The following is a 17,690-nucleotide window of genomic DNA, read 5'->3' as shown; positions in this document are numbered from 1 at the left end:
GAGAACTGGTCTTGAAGAAAGGGTTTTGTGCAAAGATTTTCGGAATCCCTGGCATAATGAAAGTTTGCATTTTTACATTTTTTACACCACCTCCCAGAAACGTTGCTATATTTGATTCCTTTTTAAGGGCGAGCGCACAGCGCTCCGTCCATTCTGTAATCTCTCTTTGGGCTTCAAACCACACCCATGTCACTTCAGTCACTTACATTGGTTTGTGGGCTTGCCTTTTAAAATCCTCTTGCTTTCATTTGTGTAAGGCATTGATACGTCATGCCTTTCCCGGTGTTTAGCCCACCTACACAGCACCAGTAAAGTACCAAAAACATACGAGGCTCGATGTTTTCAGCCTGGGGTCCGTACTACTTTATCTGTTTATTTTCCACGCAGCGCGATCGTGCTGCATTTTACATAGCGCGATCATGCTGCTTTTTTTTTTTTTTACAACGCTAATAGCTCTAACTCAAGTAAATGAGAGACCCGTTGCATTGAAAAATGCTTGTTTTACCTAGCGCGCTCTTGCAGCGAAGCCTTACAGCAGCTGTCCAGTATGGACTTAATGTAGGAAAGGTTATCACTTGAGCAAACATCAGCATCCGTCTGTCGCTACACTTGGGGTGTTAGGTTTTCAGATAAATGCTGTCCTGAGGAGATCTCGGTCCCTCCTGCTATTACCATTAGGGACCACACAACTAAAAAGAAGAGACTGGCATTGGAATGAAAAAGAAGAATTACCCTCCTGCCACTCAGATACTTGTTTCACTTTAAAACTGGGGGAGACAAGCAAGCTAAATAGGGGCACAGCATCATTCAGCAGTACATTAGACCCTCTAAAACACTAGCTCATTTATGGAATAAATGCCCCAACTGTGCTTCATTCCCAGTGATGCTTGCGACGCTGAACTCCATTTGGCAGCTAGGCTAACGCAGTTAGGTGTGGCCTTTCACTCAACCGCACAGGCACACTACGCCAATTCAACAACACATACGGCATCTGCACTGCCCGCTCCGTTCTGCAAGTGCACGGCTAAAAATACACGCAGGAAGAAAAACATTTCCTCCAAATGTTATTCTCCTGACACTAGCCAAGACTTTGGCTCCTGCAAAATTGCTTCCTGGGCTGAGTCGTCCAGCTGAGCGGACACACCCTCAGGGGGTTAGTTTATTGAAGTGTCTTCCCAGGCAATCAGATTTTTGTTTGTATTTATTTTTCTAACTCAGTCGAGCTCATAAGGCCTGCTTGATGATGTAAATTGGACGCGGCCTTTACGAAGCTGTCATCACGGGGAACACGCCTCTGGACCGCGCCTCACTTTCATCAAGTTTAGATCCGTATGGATGCATGTCAGTGTTTGCTGCTGGAGTAAAGTGGCTATCGACAGGATGTGAGACAGTTAAAGTCCGTGTTGTCTCAAGGATTTTAGAGGCCCCGAGCAAAAAATATATTGGGGACCTCTGTTAGGAACACCCACGTAAATAACTGTAGAGTTCAAGTGTAAATGGTTCACAATTTACCGCAGACCTATAAACGCATAAACCAGCTGCACTGGTTCGGAAGGGGCCACGGTTCTGTATACAAATAGCCCAACTGTCTGGGCCCTGGCCTGAATGCCCTCCAGTGCTGTAAATACATTTCACAATTGCATATGGCTCTGAACAGGCAGCAGCCCTGAATTTGAGCAAACATAACTGAACAATGCCCTTATTTTGCAGCTTCGCCTTCCTGGTTGGGTCCTAGAAAGGGGGCTCCATCAGAGGCAGATGCCTGTATCCTTGGAAAGTCATATGATCAGGAGGGGGGCTTGTAGGATTCCCTTCCACTGCCCCCAGGCCTGGTGTATTGTCTTTATCTCACAGCAGATGTCCTTATCCCAGAGCAATCACCAAGAGTGGAGGTGAGAATCCCGGCCACAGCCTTAAGGCAGCACTGGGCTCTTGTCTTCGGTGTTCCTGTCATCACTTCTGAGATACGCAGGGATCTGGTGCAGGGAAGCCTGCCAGCTCTCTACTCAATTACAAAGACACTATCTCACCCTAACACATAATCCCACCCACTCTCTCGCCAAAGTGCTGTGTTAGTGCAACCTCCCCTAGAAGATAGCCAAGCTGGCTTCTGCCTCCTCTGCAGCAGGCCTTTGTGACCACAGCTGTCCTAAAGAAGAATGCGACCCATCTAGGAGGCGTGGTCCTTTCACTGTGTGGTACACAGAGTATTCAATTTTCTTTTGTTAATAAACCCTTTCAGAATTTGATTGGCATGTGAGAAGAAAGAGGGTTGAGCTTAACACCGTGATTAGGTTTAGGGATGAAGTGAGGATTAAGATGTGGGTTAAACTGTATTAGGATTAGGAATGAGGTATGTTCATGGGTAAAATTTAAGGTTGAACTGATGTGTTATGCAGGGCCTCTGGAATTATGTTGTAGAAGAAGACAGAACTATACAGCAAGTGTGACCTAATTATGGCATAATGCAACATTTTTGTGATACTATTACATCTTTATTTTACCATTTGTATATGTTATCACTGAGCAAAGGTTTCACCTCATTAGTACCAGTTTCAGCAATAATTTACTGAAATGTGCCCATTTAATCTTTGCAAAGGGTAATTCACTGCACTGCAGCACCTGTCGTCGCTTTTTTTTAGTAACTTTTGATCCGTTTAACTAGAAACACATTTTTGGGTGAAAATCTACAAAACATACAGCAGATTATGGATTATGTGACAGTTCCAAAATTACACTGCAGACACTGCAAGTGCAGAATCACATAATTGGAGTGCCCCTGTGTTAGTACACATAATAGCAGCTGGTAAGTAATGGGTTTAGCATCAAAATTAGGGCTGCATTTTAAGCTACCTAACAGCATAGGTTAGTACCTTTAAAAACAAAACATACACGTTTGAGAACTTGGAGTAAATCAGACTTTTGATTTTCAAACTAATTTCCAATATCATAGTCTGCATTAAATGTTGAGCTATACATACACCTCACTTTTTGATTTAAACTTTTGGCTTTTCTAAACTTAAACAAAGAACTTTCACTGGGGACCTTTCCAGTAATGGTGCCACCTTGGTAATGGTTCTGAGGGACTGTGCAGATGGAGCTGGATTAAGCTGCAGTCATCTGTGTGACTTGGCCTAGATGATGCTGTACTGAAATGTTTAGCTGAGTCTATGTGGTACTTTATTGACCTCTTTGAATGGGCTTGGATGGCGCTGAGCGGAACCAGATCACTGGCAGGATGCTGCAGGTCTAATTAGGTCTATATATTTAATTTTCTTATAGTGGCTTTCAGCCAGCCCTCTTTCTCCATTGGACTGTGTGCTATTCAAATTCTGCTTCAACCTACTACTGCATACAGCATGGGGCAATGGGTGATCCCAAGTCAGCCACTGGTTAACTTCACTGTGAGGGAAATGGCATGCTTCTCTTTCATAAGGAACGCACCCATAGAGAAGGTAGTTCTCTTCCGTGCCTAAACAAGGGGGCTGGTTGAAAGCCTCTATAAGTATTATAGTGTGTGTATATAATTTTACTAAACACAAAGGGCTTGGTTAACTATAGACCTAAAAAGGAAAAAATGAATGGTAGAATGCTTGAATTAATCTCAAGTCCCATTCCAGTCTATTGTTTTCTGTCTGCAATACCACTTTAGACAAAGTTCAAAGAAGCCATATGCAGGTCAGATTTGGTGCTGCTGCAGTAGGAACAGCCCAGAACAAAGAGCCTGGACAGATACTATCCAGAAGGTAACATAAGCTTTCCCAGTCCAATGTTGGCCTTTATCAGTAAGATCCAGCTTTCATCCAATGGCAATGAGCATCAGATCTACTTATGGGTACAGTAATCACATGTAGGGTTGGTTACTAACCCCAAGTAATTACCAGTGGCTGAGGGTAATTCTGCCCTCTGCACCCCAATTATGGTTGTATTTTATTACATAATGGAGGTGGGTGGAGGAGATATTTTACATGCAAGCATTGGGGCCCATTCTACATTTACTCCACCAAAGCTAGGGTTACTTGTCTTCACGTCTTGAATGGGTCTGGACTATTTGTATTTTCCAGTCAATTATAAATAACACACTTTTTTTCCTAGTTTTGTATTTTCTGTTTTGCTACTGTATGTGTTTAAAAGTGACTGTTTTTGAGGCTGTTTTTGGTAAATGTTGGCTACGCCATTCTGATTTCCATTAAATACTATGAGAGCAGTCAAGAAATAAAGGGTTATATTCAAATTCATTTTGATATTCCACGGAATAGATGTGTGCACAAATACTTCAAACACAAAAGATTATGGGAGGAATGTTTGCAATAAGTCTAACTACTGGCAATCGCGCAGGGTAGCATCACAACCCATAGTTCTTTTGCCACCTCAGTTGTGACTCAGCCATATGCAAATATATGTTGACTCTGCTTGAACAGGAACAGTCCAGTCAGAGCTGCAAGTCATCCCCAAAATGCAACACAAGTAACCCTAAACTGCTTTCACCCTGATTGGGGTTTGTCAGGTGAGTGTTTCATGGTTCCAGTAGCACAGTGAGCAAGGGGCCCACATCTGGGCATACTCCCACCCACTTAGGATGTTACCATAAGCACACACATGTTTATGGGAGGAATACTTGCAATAGGTTTAACACTGGCAATCGCTCTGGGAAGCATTCCAACCCATTGTTCTTTTGTCCATCATGGCCTCTCAGCTTGGACCCTCCCATATGAAAATCAGTCTTGACCCTGCTCCAACAAGAACAGTCCAGTCCATACTGCCAGGCTAGGTCCTCCTTGAACAGAAACCCAAGCACCCAAAGACCAAAAAAACACATGTAGAGACGCGTGCAGACAAACTCAAACATATTTGCATACATATGGATGTGCACACACTTTTGCATGCACAAAAACGCATGCCCAAACACAGAAGGACCTACTCACAAAAGCATTATGGAGTATGTAAAGCAGTATTCCTAAAATACTCTGCTATGTATGTTAGTATGCCTTTGTGAATTGGTCCCAAAATATCTAAAGTGAAAATAAAACGGGAATATCTATGGAATAGTCATATAGAATTAGTACATATAGGAACCACAGTGGCCTGTCTGCACTTTAACTAGTAGAGAATCGGATGTTTCGGGCCGAGTCACAAGGGCATGTAAGAATATGTAAAAGTGGACTCCTGTAGTACCGCTCCCCCAACTCATGGATGATTTTGTGAATAAGCCCTCTATGATATTCGCAGTTACACGTAAGCGCACGTACACTCAACAGTGCGAACGCACACGCATTATACGTAGGTAATAACAACGTGAAAAAACATAACAAAAGGTAAAGGGATGCTTGAATGTCCCAGGGCTACAGCTGTGTAAGAGCTTCCTCTGTATCAAGACCCAGTTGTTACAAAGTTTAGTTTTTTCGTTATGATGAGAAAAACCGGCAGATTGCTCTCTTGTGACAGGCGGCAGACCACGGGACGGGCTGTTCATAGGCTGCTGTCATCAGATATCATTCCTTCCTCCCCCAGTTGCTGATGGGATATTCCTTTTCATCTCATTCATCTTTCTTTGGCTGTCCAGGCGCCCAAGGCTGTGAGGCTGTGGTGGGGGGACAAGTACGTTATATTCTCGTTTCAGGAAATGGCCCGGAGTGGGAGTACTGGCCTCGGAAACTAGGAACAGCAGACAGAGACAGATTGTCGGGGCTGCCGGAAGAAAGCAAGAGAGGTGAACGCGAAACACTCAAAACCTAGGCCACGAGGGGGTGCGCGACGAGAGAGACAGTAATACACAAACAACAGGGAGAGACCAAATCCGTGTAATGGATGAAGAGGGGGAATGAAAGCAAGAAGGGAGGAATAGAGGCACCGAGAGTGAGAGACGTTGGAAAAAGAGACATAAAATTGACGGGGCGACATAGAACCATAGGTAAATGGAAGGAGGGAGAGGGCAAAAACCAGAAAAAAGACATGAATGGAGGGAGGTGGACAAAACCAGACAGGAGAACACAGCGACAAAGGTGGAGAATGAACAGAAGACAAACAGAGCTCAAAGTCAAAGAGAAAGAAGAGACAGGACAAAGAAGAGAAGGAGAGAGCAGGAAAAAGACAGGGCCGAAGAAAGGCCAGAGTGAGCAGGATAGAGAGAGGGAGAAACAGCAAAAAAGGAAAGAGCGGCAGTGAGAGAGTGCAAAAGCGGGAGGGCTGAAGAGAACGCAGAACAGAGAGAGCAGTATATAGGAGAGAGAGAGCAGAAATGACAACAACAAAAAATAGAGAGAGCCAGAAGAGAGAGAAAGAGACAGCGCGTGACACCGAGTGTTGGTTTCTTCTTGGTTCTATTTCTGTGCAGCTAGGGCTGAATGACTTTAGTGTTCTTTTATTTATACCATACATGTTTTACTCAGGGCTGTAGTGCAGGCCCTGCAAGCTGCGAGGTGTGGAGCACTCGCAACTAAAAAGGGGGTGGGCGGAGCGGGGGGAGGGGGGAACTTGGAGGAATTAATAAAATAAAATAAAAAATACACTCACCTTCCTGTGCCGCGCCACCACCATCACGCTGCTCCCAGCCTACCCTGCGCCAAATCTGAAGCTGCTCAGTGCAGCATCAGAATTGGCTGGAAGCGCCCAGCCAGGGTGCTCCCAGGCAGACTGGGAGCCTGTGAAGGCTCTCTCCAGCAAGGCAACACAGTTGCCAGGCTGGAGACAGCCTATTACGCATGTGTGTTTGTCCGGCCTGAGACTGCCGCCCAAACACACTTGCACTCTAAGGGGGGTGCACAGTGCACTCCCATCGTCCAGGTCACCTCACAAGGACCCGCCCCTTTCACAAGCAAAGGATAAAAAACATGGTTCATTATCCTTTCCTTGTGAAAAGGTTTGCAGCAGTTCCTGCTGGCAGAGGGGGGTGGGGGGTGGCACGCTACTCCGCCCTAGCGGAGGAGCCACCACTGGTGTGGAGGCGAGGAAGGGAGCAATCATTAAGTGCCCCCACCCACAATCCCTTCACGGAGCCACAATTCAGCCCAAGGCCAAAACACATATGTGAGATAATGGCGAGTCAGGGGCCCACCTACCCATTCTGCAGGGGGCATCATTTTGGTTACACCACTAGCAGTACTGTTGTTATTATACAATCAGCAGTGGTTACAAAACCTGTAACTGAACGGAATAATGTCATCCCCATGAATCATTCATTCCCCGCACTCCACAGAAATGACATCCTTCCTCGGGTTTCAACCAATAGGAAGCCTACAATTATACTTTTTACTTGTTTTATCACAAACAAATAACACATATCCCTTTAGTGGGTAATTGTAAACGGAGTGTAAATGCAAGGCCATTGCAAAGACAGTTCCGTCTGGGGTGCTGATTGTCAGTTAGGCAGACTTTTACGTAGAGATTCCTGCGGCCGGTATCTCTGCATGAAATCCCACTTTTTACGTGATAAACCTTTTGACACAGAATTACCATGTGATATTCTGCATGAAATTCCCCATTCCAGGGTATGCTCTAATCACCTGGAAAATGCATGTCCAGGCTTCTGTGTGGGGTGTGAGTACAGGGAGGATGCAGAAGTGAAGCGTAAGAGTTGAACTGGCAGGAGAGGGTACTGAATGGTGCCCCCTTGTAGGGAAAATGTTGGGGTGGAACCAGGGACAGGGTTTGTCTGTTATTCCAGCCAAAGCCTTGTGTGATTTTACGAGGATGAATTTACCAACCTCTGCTATTGCAGCCAAAGACTTACGGTTTTACCTGTTAGAACTACCGGTCAGTAAAATCGGGTCTGTTGTTCTTCCACATAGAAGCCTGGCCCAGTTGTGATCAGGTGGAGGGCGGAATTGTATACGGTAATGTCAAGCAACCTGACTCATAATCATGGTATATATTTAACGCTCACAGTTTTCAGTTTTTACAGATTTTTACAGATAAATACATAAAACATTCTGTTTCCTGTCTGTATTTATTTTTAAAAGCAGAAAAATACTGAAAATTAAGCTTAATGGGAAAGACTCTCCATGCTGTCTTTCATGAATTCCAGGCGAAAGCTGAGCAGATAGACAGATAGGGAGTTACAAAACAGGATCAGATTTCCTTAAATACAGGCATATTTTAACATATATTTGTGATATAGCAAATATGCATACATGGGTGCAGTGTTTTGTTATATGTGGCTGCTTAATTTGCTAAAACGTGACAGACTTCCACTTATGAGTGCACGTTTAAGAGTTAAATAAATTTGGAAATATACCATTTTAAAATTCCACTTATTCACAAAACACAAAATATGGATAAACACCAATAAGATGGCCAAAAAATAAATATAGATAAATACAGACAGAAATGTTGAAAAAACATAAATACCATAAAACCAGGAGCCCTATATATAATGTAAACAACGGAAGTGAATAAGCCTAGCCATGGAATTAGCGTTGGGTGAGGGTAACCGCCACAAGGGCCAGACCGGAAGGAGGAAGTGGCTAGGAGCCGAAGGCAGGGGCGGAACTGTAGGAGGAAGCAATGAGAGGATCTGCAGGAAGATCCACCCTACAACTTCCTGTCCTCCCACGTCCTTTCCCAGAAACCATGTGGAACATCCGCTGCACATCTAAATGTTTATCTGCCATTATGTCGTCAAAGAGTATGTATTACAGCTGATTGCATAGTGTCCATCTGCAAGGGAACCTCTTGCCACTTGGGTCAGACCATAGAGAATGTAAAAAAAAGCTGGTGGTGTAATACAAATCATTACTCTCACTAACCTAAGCACAATGGCAAATCACGATAAAAAACACAACTTCGACCCTCAGTCGCCACAACAAAACTCTAACTCATATAACAGACCACACCACAAATAAAAATTCTCGCAGCCATGGTGCTCCGAAGGAGTAATGTGCTAATCTGGCACAAATCCTCTTCAGTGCATCGTCTGTGGTATTAAGTGCTACATAAGTGCTTCTACAATGTAATGCAAGTGTGAGTGTGTCCCTGTCCTGGCTGGCAGCTGTCCTCTAGTTAGACTCTGCATATGCCAGACCTGTATAGCAGACAGAAGCCCGCAGAAGGTTGTGGTTTAACTGCTACAACTATTTTGTACTACATATATTTTTTGTTGAAAGCCCTTCACTGAGTACCGTTGCCGTATGTTTACACAATAGCATAAAAAGCCCTGGTTCTGAATTGTGCGGTACTGGCAAAGTGGTAATTTATCATTACCGTGCAATAAATGTGTGCCAGTAATGTGGAATCACAAGCTAAGTACCATGCAATGGGGAAATACGACGAAGGACCAGATTTACCATAGTACAATCTAAGAAAATGTATAATTATATGGGATTTAGTACTTTTAACACCTGCCCTGACCATGTGGTATGATTCTGCCTCAGAGTGTGGTTGTAGGGTAAAGGGGCTTGGGGAGTAGGGGCAGGGAAAGCAGGGTACGTTCAGGCAGGAACATCATCCCTGCAGAAAAGACTGGCACGAGGCTCAGAAAATCCAGGAGTGGGAACACCTACCCGCTCTGAATTAGACGGAGTAGAATCCTGGTATGTGGACGTTGCCTCGCGTTCATTATGCCGAGGGATAGTTCACCGCCTGCAAGGCGGCGCTTAATTAAACAGCGCTGTAGTTGTAGGTGTTGAAACGCCTGTGGACACAATGGGGAGGGCACGGGGGCGGGGGAAGAAGAAATAAAACAGCAATTCCCTCAGGGCGAACACTGGCATAAAGCGTTTGTTGGTATTTGTACCGCGATGAAATGCCCGCTATTCCACAATTACATATGGTCATTCCTCTCCACCTGATTCATAATCTAGGCCAAGACATGTAATGTGCTGTAATGAACTGACTGCTGTGCCCGGTCAAACTGTCATGTGGTGCTCACAAGTCACGTCACAGCCTCAGGGCACAGTGTGGGTTGCTGGCAGGAAGGAGCGTTCCTTGCCCCCCACTTCCTGTGCCAAGGAAGGGGGTCAGGCAGGGCCTGAGGTCGCACGAGACTAACACTTGGAGCCTGTGCCTCATGTGATTCCACTGGCTGGATTTTACAGACAGTAAAATCGTGCCCAGTGTTCCTGCAGCTAGGCGATGCGGTGCAGGGGCACCCGCACCCCTTAAAATCGTGGGAAGCAGTATCCCACCTGGAAACACCGCTCCGCTGTGGAACTGAAATGAGACAAATCGCTGTTTCACCTACAATGCATGATGGAAGCACACTGGTGGGCAATGTTAGGACCCTTGCACTAGTTAGGCTTCATTGTCTGGTGGGCTGAGCTATACATCTTGCCACAGCATAAAGTCACTGCAGTTTCCCATGAATAAATCATTCAGTTGTGTAGAAAGTGTTTACACTGTCAGCCTTACTCTTGTCAGTATGTACTTCAACGTTTCTGACCCTCTGCACCCCTTGCCATATCAAACCAGCCCATGTTCTCATCTTAAATGGCATTTACTTCCTCTTCTCCCTTTAATCATTTGTGTATGCACGTAGTTGTTTATTTAATTAATCAATTTCTACAGCACCTGGACTGAAACAGCCCTTTTAAAAAAGTGACACTGACATCTAATGAGTGATACTAGAAATGTTTACAGGTTACCTTCCTAAACCCGTGGACTTCGCCAGCAATTGCAGTTAAGCGGTGCGAAGGATAGCTTTATGTTGCTAAGGAGAAGAGACGCGGACAACGCATTTCATTTTTCTTCATAGGAAGACCCTTGAAAAGAAATGTCAAATGAGCATGGAGGACGTGAGGACAATCTATGGTATTACTTTAGACAACATGTTTTCACAGAAAACACAAAGAATGTATTCAACAGAACAGAGAAGTAGTGGAGAAACTACAAGACGTGGATTTTAAAAGTCCTGTGAGAGACAAACACGAGCCAGCAGCAGTAACACACCTGTAAAGCTTGAAACCATGTAGCATCCCGTGTGTCAGAGTCAAGCATGGGCATGAAGAGAATGAGTGTGCGTGACTGGCCCTACCTGCAGTCCGGTGTGTCAGTCAGTGCCGGACAGCAGGCCCAAGGACTGCGCGGTGCCACAATGCCCGCGAGGCTCCTCCGCTCGCTTTCTGTGCAAAGAGGGTGTTTGACGTCATGATGCGCGTGCAGCAGCAGACCAGCTGATCCTGATTGTGTGATGCCATCAAGCTTGTGAGATTCGAACTGACACCCCAGCTGTACTTGATTGTGCAGTATCATGATGCACGCGGTGCGGGCGAGGTGCTGCTGCGGTCTCGTTAGCAGTTCAGCAGCCCTGCCGAGACCGGTGTCCACTGTCCCGCTGCAGGTGCAGCAGCCTGCCGAGGAAGCAGCCCCGTCGAAAAGCGTGACTGTTCAGCAACCCACAGATATATATTTACAGAATTTCTCTTGACAGGTATGGCCATTGGACCGATTTACGTAAGCAGCTTTGCTGAGAAGTATGCATACTCCCCTACGACAAGTACAGCAGTCGTACTGAGAAGTCTGGATATGGTTCCATTAGAGTCCTTCCTAGAAGTGTTTCTACAGTACCATTAAGAGTATGGCAACCCTGATGCGAGGTATGCTTAATGTTCCCCCACAAGTAAAACAGCCATACACAGGAGCACAGGTTTTGTTCCATTAGGAGTAGGGCGGCCCAGCATAGGCCCTCATCACGAGTGGCCCTGAAAATGGTTGGAGTTTCCCCACCCTTGAAGTTACAGATAGAGGGCTGTGAATAACTTCGGGGTTGGGAGGAATCTGGGCCATTAGAAGTGGGACCCTGAGGGTCACCTTAGAAATGGGAAATTAGTGAGTAATCAGTAAGACTTGGTCCAATTCCCCCGGTAATTTCTCATTTTTCCCCAACACCTGCTTCCACGCTGAGATATGAAGTAAACAAATCTGTCAAACACCATAGAGCTAATAATTCCAGTGGGTGCAGTAACCGGTGTTAGCAGCTCCATTGCAATTAGAGGCCACTTATAAAGGGGGCCTAACAAATGTGCATGCTGCCAATTTACAAGTACAGCCGCCCTTTCCATTACAAGCATGGCGTTAATTAATCAATCAAGGATTTGTAAAGCGCAGCAAATCACACGTGAGGGTCTGAAGGCGCTGGAGTTGCTAACTGCTTTGTTGTGATCTGTTCATTCGCTTATTCTCAGCAGTGTGGGCATTGACCCATTCCAAGTACAGCAGTGCTGCTCAGAAGTGTCAGGAGTGTGACATAATCTATTTACAGCTATAGAAGCACTGTTGAACATTGAAGCTTTATCCAATTACAACTGTAGCAGCATAGCTGAGAAGGGTGACATTTTCCAGTTACGAGTATAGCAGCACTGCTGAGAATTAAACGCTTCCCTTTTACACATACATCAGGTACACTGACAGCATTTTCTCTTTACAAGAACGGCAATGCTGCTGAGTAGTGTGTTTATTGTGCTATTACAAGTTTTGCAGCTCTGCTGAGAAGTAGCATCCTGTTCTCTTAAAAGTACAGAAAGTCTGCTGAGATGTGTGTAATAGCCGCACAGCAGCTATAGCAGCCCTCCTCATGTGTCTGTCATTTGGCCAGATAAAAACTATAGAAGTCTCACTGAAATGTGCGAGTATTGGGCAATCATAGCAGCTATGGTGAGATTTGTGAATGATGTAATTCTGCAGTAGTATAGTAACCCCACTGACAAGTGCGGACGTCCGTCTAGTATATCTATGGCTGTTTACTGAGAAGTTTGCACCTTGTCCTATTACAAGTATAGCAGTCTAATTAAAAAATATGCAAATTGCTCTCTTCTGAGGAGTATTGTATTGTGCCATTAAAGGTTTTACAGCCCTGCTTAGAAACGTGCATACTGCCCAGTTACAAGTACAACAGCCCCGCTCAGAGGAGTGTAGATTGTGCCATTTTTAGTAAAGCAGTCGTTCTATGAGGTATGGACATTGTCCAGTTACAGCAGCAACAGTTTATTTGAGCACTGAAGGAGTTGTCCTATTACAAGAATAGCAGTTTTACTTAGAAGTGTGCTTATTGCCCTATTACAAGTAAAGGAGACATTCTAGGAGGTGTGCCTAATGTGGCATTACAAGTTGTGCAGCTCTGCTGAGAAGTGTGCATGATCTCCCATTACAATCACAGCGGCTCCATTCAGAAGGGCGCACATTGTGCTGGGAAGTGCTGACGTTGTCCCATGACGTGATTAGCAGCAATGATTACAAGGGTAACATCCACTAACAAGCATAGCAGCACTGCCGATAAGTGTGGTTGTATTACATTACAGATGTTGCAGAACTGCTGACAAGCCTGATGTTTTCCACTTACATGTATCCCAGCCCTGCTGAAAAGTGTGAAATTTTTCGATTACATAATGTAGAGTGCATCATCTCCTCTGATAAGTGCGCACACTGTTGAGTGAATTATACCAGGCCTACTGAGAACAGAGCCTTTTTACAAGTACACTACTCTACTGAGTAGTGTGTGTACTGTGCCATCACAATATAGCACAACTAAAGCGCCTCTGCTGAGAAGTATGCATCCCGCTCCTTTAAAAGTATAGCAACTCTGCTGATAGCCTATACCGTCCCTCTATAATGACAGCGGCCGGCTCACAAGTGTGGACACTGGCACCATGACAAAGTATTGAAATGTTTGCGTATTAGGCTATCACGAATATAGCAGCAATGGAGAGAATTGTGAAAGGTGTACTTTTACAGTTATATGGCAACCCTACTTACAAGGGCAGGCATTGGGCCATTACATATAGAGCTGTTTTGCTGAGAAGTTCACACATTGTTACAAGTATAGCAGCCCAAATTAAAAATATGCATAGTGTGCCCTTCCTGGGCATAGTGTGCACATTGTGGCAATACACGTTTTTGCAGCCCTGCTGACAAGCGTGCCTACTGTCTAATCATAAGTACAGCAGCCCCATTCAAAAGTGGGTACATTGTGTCATTACAAATATGGCCGCCCGGCTGAGAAGTGCCATTGTCCCATTACAAGCACAGCAGAATTATATGGCCCTACTACACGTATAGCAGCCATGCTGAGAGGTGAATGGTTTGTGACATTACAAGTTTTGCAGCCCTGCTGAGACGTGTGCATCCTGTCCTCTTGCAAGTACAGCAGCCTCATTTAGAAGTACCTATATTGTGGCATTACAGGTATGGCAGCCCTGCAGTGAAGTGTAAGCTTTGTCCCTTTACATGAGTAGCAGTACTGCTAGGAAGTGCGATATTATCCAGTTACAGCAATCTGATCGCTGTTGAGAAGCGCGGACATTATCAAATTACAAGTATAACAGAACTGCTGAGAATGGTGGCATTTCTTCTTCCAAGTAGAATAACACTGTTGAGAAGTGTGATCATTGCCCCATTACAAGAAAAGCAGTTTTACTGAAAAGTGTGAATAGTGCCAGTATAGCAACCCTGTTATGAAGAGTGACCATTGTAACATTGAAGGCATAGCGGCCATGCTGACAAGCCCCTGTAGCGTTAAAGGGTGTGACCCCCTGAATATCCAAACCCTAACGTCGATCGGACTCACTATCGTGTACAAAATATCCAAAATAGAATATCAACAGGTAAGTCTGGGTTTTCTATATCTAACTCTCATATGTACCTTTGTCGTACATATATCTTCATGGTACATAGATGTGGAGTTAGGAATAGTAAATTATACTCCTCTATATGCAACAGTGGCGTAACAGAGCTTGCAAAGTACATGGAGGTGCCCCCTCCCGGACTCCGTCAGGAACTCTCAGGCCAGGGGTACTTATCTGAGCGGGCCTTCTGGAGCACCTCTTCTCCGCCCCCCCATGCACCTCTAATGTTACGCCACTGATATGCACTTACCTTTGGATATTTTGTCCCTCAACATTCTGTCCTCGATATTCTTGGACCACGAAATTGTTGGTGAGTATATTCAGCAGTTCAATGTTCAATCAATCGTATGAAGGCCAGTACTGTCTCTTTATATGTGGAGCACAGCATTGCAATGCTTCGGCTTCAGCGCGCTATCTCAGCAGTCTGAGATGAATTGACTAAGGAGGTGATGGTCTTCTGAAGGGGGCTCTCATAAATCTCTTGTCCACAAAAAGCTAGCTTACCTCGAGGTTCTCAGACTTACCTCTAGCTCTCAGAGGGGATCCTGTATTTGCAGATCAATGTCCATCAGCAGCAACAGCGCTTTCTTCCAGCGGGAAGGACGACACGCGGGGAGAGGGACGCTCTGGGCGATGTTTTCTGCAGGGCCTATTTTAACGTGCCTGGAGGATGTTACTGCGGTGACACTAGCTCACGGCAGATTTAATCCCCTTCTCAGAATTTTGTTCTACTTATGGCCAATCAGCAGCACTCCAAGCCGCACCGGGCGCTGTCACGAAGTTTCATTATATCCTCTCTCCGGCAGTTCTAGGGGGTCCTCTGCCCGGTCACATACAGTCCGATGGCGTCTGGTGCTCCCTGCTGGTCCCCAGCACCGAGCCCAGCAGCGCCGGCTTCCTCCCAGCCCTCCCAGCCCCCTCCGGCTGGCCCGTGTCTGGGACCGGCGGAGAGTGGAAAGTACCGGTCACTTCCTCCCTCCCAGATGCTGGAGCACAGTAAATAATTGTCGGGCCTCAGACCTGGCCGGACTCCTCCCAGCGCCGCCCACGTCCTGGGGGGTGAGTGGTGGGGCGGAAAAGGGCCAGACCCACGGCAGGAAAAATAAAGAGAGGGAAAGGTGGTCACCAACGGGGAGCCCGAGTGCAGGGGAAGCAGGTTTTAGATGGGAAACCCGCTGGAAATATAACGATTTTTTATTCTTTCTTGAAATTTGCTGCCATTCGGCGATGACCGCGTAAATGAACAGGGGCACGTGCTCAGTAGTTAAAAGTGTCATCCGCCCGTTCACAAGCAGTCCTGCACCTGACTACATCACCTCAAAACAAGGACTGGCAAAGCCAATAGGCCTGACCTTGGTAAACTGGTGAAATAGCTATTTTTGATTACTTATAGCAATCATATATTACAGAAATCAAAAGACGGGCTAAAGAAAACAAACTACTTAAGTGTGTCAACCATATATAAAACAAAAATAACCACTGCATAGTATTTTAACGTCGCATTTTAGCGGGCAGGTGTACGGAACAGGTATAGAAAAACTTTTTTATTTTTAATGACCATCACAGGAAAATATGATTCCCATTGACCAAAGAATAGATACTATTGAATGACCTAGTACCCCCTGCAATAAGATGTGGCGGGCAGAAACAAAAATGTGAGTGGAGTTGAATAGACAAATGGATGAAGAGGGCTGACTCAAATGCCTCTCTATGACCAACTGACCAGCACACTCACCAAATACCCACCACCCGAACCCACCGACCCGAGCACCGCCGCCATCAACCTCCATCAATGGATCCTCAACTGCGCCAACACCTTAGCCCCACTCAAGAAACCCACCGCCAACCAAGAAAAGAAAAAAACAGCCTGGTTCACAGACGAACTGACCACCTCCAAACGCACCTGCCAGAAACTCAAGAAGAAATGGATCCTCGAGCGCACACCCGACAACCTTGCCACCCTCAAGGACGCCAACCGTGAACACCACCAACGAATCCGACTCGCCAAGCGCGCCCACTTCACAGAACGCCTCAACAACAACGCCCACGACTGCAAAGAACTCTTCTGCATCGTGAAGGAACTCTCCAACCCTAACGCCAACGTCAACGACGTCCCTTCCTCCCAGAAACTCTGCGACGATCTCTCCACCTTCTTCCACCAGAAAATCGCAGCCATCCACGACAGCTTCAACACCGCACCTCTGCCAGACCCCACCCCCGACAACTCCTCCCACGCCTGCCGCCTCACCACCTGGACCCAAGTAGACGACGCCGAAACCCTAACAACCATGAATTCCATCCACTCAGGATCTCCCACGGACCCATGCCCACATCACGTCTTCAACAAAGCCGACGCCACCATCGCCCCCAAACTCCGCAAGATCATCAACCTCTCCTTCAACACCGCCACCTTCCCGGACAGCTGGAAGCACGCAGAAATCCAACCCCTCCTCAAGAAACCCAAGGCTGACCCCAACGATCTCAAAAACTTCCGACCGATCTCTCTCCTCCCTTTTCCAGCGAAGGTCATCGAGAAGATCGTCAACACACAGCTCGCCCACTTCCTAGAAGACAACTCCATCCTAGACCCCTCACAATCTGGATTCAGACGAAACCACAGCACTGAGACCGCACTCCTCGCCGCCACAGATGACTTCAGACAACAAATGGACAACGGCGAAACCTCAGCCCTCATCCTCCTCGACCTATCAGCCGCTTTCGACACAGTCTGCCACCGCACCCTGCTAACCCGTCTCCACGAAGCCAGCATCCAAGACAAAGCCCTCAACTGGATCTCATCCTTCCTCTCCGACAGAACCCAGAGAGTCCGACTCTCACACTTCCGCTCCAAAGCCACCAACCTCATCTGAGGCGTCCCCCAAGGCTCCTCTCTTAGCCCAATGTTGTTCAACGTCTACATGGCCCCCCTCGCACAACTGGCCCGTCATCACAACCTCAGCATCATCTCCTACGCCGACGACACCCATCTCGTCCTCTCCCTGACCAAAGATCCGCTCACCGCCAAAACCAACCTCCACGAGGGACTAAAATCCATCGCCGAGTGGATGAACAACAGCCGCCTGAAGCTCAACTCCGACAAAACGGAAGTCCTCATCCCCGGACGCACCCCCTCGGCCT

At 46.2% G+C, this 17,690-nt stretch overlaps 1 protein-coding gene across 2 annotated transcripts in view; it reads right to left on the bottom strand.

Annotated features, from left to right (window-relative positions):
• EVA1B (eva-1 homolog B) overlaps positions 1 to 15,545 on the bottom strand; it is an 84,180-nt gene extending 68,635 nt beyond the window's left edge. The window contains exon 1 of one of the 2 annotated variants that reach the window (XM_069223860.1): positions 14,803 to 15,545. The gene's annotated coding sequence lies outside the window, so the exon portion shown is untranslated. The remainder of the gene's footprint in view (positions 1 to 14,802) is intronic. The other variant, XM_069223859.1, reaches the window with a different exon arrangement.
• Positions 15,546 to 17,690: the final 2,145 nt, after the last annotated feature.

Source organism: Pleurodeles waltl, chromosome 3_1 (genome assembly GCF_031143425.1).
Source record: "Pleurodeles waltl isolate 20211129_DDA chromosome 3_1, aPleWal1.hap1.20221129, whole genome shotgun sequence".
In the NCBI taxonomy this organism is placed as follows: Eukaryota; Metazoa; Chordata; class Amphibia; order Caudata; family Salamandridae; genus Pleurodeles; species Pleurodeles waltl.
Note: the sequence above shows the minus strand (reverse complement) of the source record. Positions and strands in the feature narration are given on the sequence as shown.